A 5,017-nucleotide genomic window follows, 5' to 3' on the forward strand; every position below is an offset into this window, starting at 1 on the left:
TCCCGCCGCCCTCGGGATAAGTGTACTCGGGAGCACCAAATATGTATTGGACAGCTGAAATAGGACAGATATGAATAATAATAATAATAATATAATATAATAATAATAAGACATTTATTAAAAGCGCACTATTACACACAAAGCGGCCTCTAGGCGCGGAATACATAATACACATAATAATGAAAATAATACAGCATTTATAAAAAAAAAAAAAAAAATTACAATACTTATCAATATACAAAATATGAATTTACCTTAAAATTAAACAATAAAAACTATGCATAAAAAAAGCAGGCCAGCTGCATCAAGGGCATAAAACATAGCAAAAAACACAACCATCTCCATCCAAGGATGGAGACGCCTGCAGGTGTAAGAAGCATGCGAGACCCACCGATGTAGCACAACTGCCAATCAGTGGGCCTCACATGCCCCTCAACATAATTAAATATAATGACACTTACAATAAAATTATTACACTCAAAGTAAACACTACTCTCATGAAATAAATAGCATGGCAAATAAATAAGCAATAACACGACCACCTCCATCCAAGGATGGAGACGCCTGTGTAAGAAGCATGCGAGACCCACCGATGTAGCACAAGTGCCAATCCGTGGGCCTCACATGCCCCTCAACATAATTAAATATAATGACACTAACAATAAAATTATTACACTCAAAGAAAACACTATTCTCATGAAATAAATATGAATAGAGTTAGATTTGGACGCCAATATCGCTGGGGAACGGCATGTGGTTTAGTTTAAGAGTGTTACCGGTTAATGTGCCCAGTGGAAACAGATCGGTTCAGTGATGCGGTGTGGACACCCGGCAACCATTTGAAATTGGGGTTGGAAGATACCTTCCCCTAAATAACAGCTAATAACAGTATTGCGAACCTTCAGCATCCATGGTTCGATGTAGAGAGTCTGTCCTATTCAGAGGAAATATTGCAATTACACACCTTATTGCCTTTTAACAATAACCAATGACACTAGCACGTAATTCTAGTCAAGCACCAATCTTTAATCCTATTGTTGAAGAGGATAATAAGCTTATACTTATGTATAGCATTAGTAAAAAGCTTAAGTCTTTGTTTGCTTTGGCTAAATCCTGTTCAAGTGGTGGGCTAACCAACAATTAACAATGAGAGGACATTCCTGAACCTCGTTCAGTTGGGGGTGATTTGAAGTGACCGCCAATTATGACCATTTGATATTTAATACCAGCAATGTGGAAAAAAACAAATAATGTAGTGCCAAAATAATGTACCCTTTTACGGAAGGAGCAAAGTTTAACAAGTTATAACTCCGCTTCTGCAGTACGAATGTCAGCGGCGAATGTCAGGTTATTATTTCCCAGTCTTTAAACAAATTGCAGGCAGAGGTGGGAATCGATCTCGGTACCTCCCGGTTAAAAAGCATACATACATACATACATACAATAGGCTTTTATATAGCGCCATTTCAAATGATCACAGCGCTCAAAACAACATAGCAAGAAATATACAACAAAAACATGATAGAATATAAGCAAAAAGTTCACAAGAACCAATAACAAGCAATTATGTTTCTGAAAACAAAAATGTTTTCAGCCCTTTTTTGAACACTGGCAAAGAGTTGGAGGAGCGGACTGAAACAGGTAACTGGTTCCACAACTTGGGAGCTATGAAAGCAAAAGCCTTATCAGCGGCAGACTTAAATGAACGGTAGTGGAGTTTGGGCACATGCAGACGAGTGGCATCAGTGGCAGATCGAAGTCCTTGCCTTCCAGGGATGTATAATGTCAAGGAGGATGCCAAATAATCTGGCCCCAAGCCAGCAAGGCACTTGTAAACATACAACATGGCTTTGTAGTAGATTCTCTCCCTCACAGGCAGCCAGTGCAATTCGTGGAGCAATGGTGAAGCATGGTCTTTCTTGGCTGCAAGAAAAATAATCTTGGCTGCCCAATTCTCTAGTCTTTGAAGACGAGCAATTTCAGTGACATTCGAACCCAAAAGTAAGATGTTACCATAATCCAATCTGGACAGAATGAGTGAGCGAACCACATTGTTACACGTATCAAAGTCTAGATAATGCCGAATGCGAGAGATGTTACGGAGATGGTAGGTAACGCTGCGTGAGAGAGAAGTAACTTGGGGAGACATGGACATTTGGCTATCAAAACGACACCAAGGTTACGCACAGTCTCAGTTGGCTCAATCACAGTATTACCGATGTGAAGTTTGACAGCAGGCATGCTCTGTGCAAAACCACTAAGCAAAGCACTGTGCAAAACCACTAAGCCAACTAAATATGATCCTGTGTCATATACTGGGGTACTAAAAAAGGTGGCTTTGTTACATTTTGATGTGCAGCTTGGATTTCAAAACACTGTCTCTTGAGTATTCCTTCACTTAGAAGATTCAATTAGGTCTTAAATTGAGGCTAATTTATTCTATATTACTCATGTTTTTAACCTGTTTTAAAATAATTTTTAATTATTTTCTTATGACGTTTGACATGAAACGTGCCAAGGGTGGCTGAGGATTAGGGGGAGGAGGATTAGGGGGAGGGATTCGTATCGTAAATATAATCTAGAACCCCCATTAAAAATTTGAATCTAGTAAAAAAATGTCTAAATGAACTCTCAGACATCTAAACCAGGTAAATAAATACAAAAGGTCATTTAAAAGACTAATACTTGCTCAGAATGATTGTAAATGTGGAAAAAAGAGGTGAGGTTAATCCCACCTACTTTGTGATTGTTTTTGCCCGCACTCTCTCATTTGTTAACCGATTTCCATAAAGAAGGTGTCAAAATGCTCAGGAAGATGAACCGCTTCAAATGAGATGGGTAGGTAAAATGTTTAAACCATTTCATTTTTTTACTATGTAACACAAAGGTACCCCAGGTTGTGACACAAGACCATATCTGTTGTGAGATGCTTGACATTAATCTTTGATATTGCTTAATGGAACAAATCGCGGAATTAAATTAGTAATAAAAGAAGTATATAGATTCTTATTTAGCGGTCAAATTGGATAAAAGGGGAAATATTTGTCCCTGCTCTGAAGAAAATATAGGTTAGAAAATTATCAATAAATTTAATCAAATAAATTTAAATTAAAAATTGAGATTTTATATTTATTTCTTTCACGAGGCGGCATTATCACAGACAAACACTGTATAAGCTAAAAACTCGACCCTCATCACTAGATGCTGTCATAACTCAATGGTAGAGCATCAGACTGCTGATGTCAATATCGTTGGTTCGAGTCCTCCTGTCAGCAATGGTTATATTTATGATTTTAATGCTACGCTACAATTTGTTCAATTTTTTCGTTTATTTATTTATTTATTTATTTATTTATTTATTTATTTATTTATTTATTTATTTACTTATTTATTTATTTATTTATTTATTTATTTATTTTTGTTTATTTATGTAAATAAAAAATGTGATATATTTGAAAGAGGTATTTGAGCAATTGAAATTTTGATTTAATCCTATGGGGTCATTTTGAACCCCCACCCCTCCCAAATTGCCAAACGCACAACACCTATGAGTTTGCATCATACATGTCATCATCATAAAAAAAAATTCTATGTATACCTGACGCCGGCAACTAGACTACTATACAAAAAAATAGTATCACATCTTTACTGCTCAATCAATTATTATAATACTTGCAAATAGATCATAGTTTACTAATCTAATCCTGTAATATAGACCTGTTATATCACCTGTAATATATGTGATCATTGTATACATGGTTTGTTATGTTGGGGATTAGTGTCCGATCTCTGTAATGTAATGTAAATGAAGCATATTGATATGCAGGAAGAATCGATCAGGGCGCTATCTATTAGGGAAAGATAAACACTATTCAAAATATCAATAGACAAGAAGAAAGGGATGTAGAGATTTGTAATTGAGTCATGCATGATTTAACAGAAGGTTCTCTCCAAAACCCAAACGTAATGACCGCGATCCACCTCATGAGGTAGACGATGTGGTGTGACACCCGTTATTTCTGCCAGTGGAAACACAACGGTTATCGGTTGCTGGGTGTTGGACATCTTTTATGTTGATTTCATGTATCATAACATCGTGACCTTAAAAGCAGCTTGGGGTCAGGAAAATACTTTCAGTACTTCAGGTACACACCGCAACCATTATTTTAAGCGCCTGTTGCCTGAATCGGATTGTGGGTTACCGGGTAATACCGAGTAACAATACAGAGTGCTCAGTGTAAACACGCAGTAAATGTTGGGTCAGTATTTTCAAAAATAAATATTTATTTTTAGGATCTTTGGTATTTTCCATTTAGTGTAGGTGAAGTTGAACATTAAACTATAAACATGATAAAGTGCAAGTGCAACAGACACGAACAACGTGCAAAATATATCAAATCGAGGCGTCATTTTTGGTTGGATTTAGTGTCTTAAATTTCGTTTAAGGTTACACGAAGAAACGTATAAAAACGTATAAAAGACGTATAAAGTTGTTCTCTAAAACCGCGTTTTCTCAGCAATCAAATATCGCAGTGAGTCAAATGTTGGTGCATGGATGTATCTTAACATTATTTTTGTTTGTTTATACAAATTGTTAGAATCCGTTTGAAAATCCTTCGTTTAAATCATTTTTACGCACCATGTTCACAAGATCAAAAACACGTTCCATGCAGTTTTTTTTCAAATATTCGCTCCGTATAAAACTACGCCGAGTGATTGTTTTCTCCTTTTTTGTATTGTACTACAAATCGACCAAAGAAATAATGTTGCCATGGGGAAGAAACAAAAACAGTACCGATTAAATTTTATAAGCCCGTTTTTGGGAACAATTTTCGAGAATCTTGTACCATAAAACACTGTTATGTTACATTATCGATATCTGGATTGTGGAACATTAATTTTGATTTCTAACTGCCTACATTATTTCTCAAAAGTATGTCAATTCCTTTACCATTTGAATTTCACTCCAAATTTAAGCTACTTTTGCAAAAATCGAGGTTTTTCGCCATCGATACCT

The sequence above is a fragment of the Amphiura filiformis genome, chromosome 4, assembly GCF_039555335.1.
Source record: "Amphiura filiformis chromosome 4, Afil_fr2py, whole genome shotgun sequence".
Taxonomy (NCBI): Eukaryota; Metazoa; Echinodermata; class Ophiuroidea; order Amphilepidida; family Amphiuridae; genus Amphiura; species Amphiura filiformis.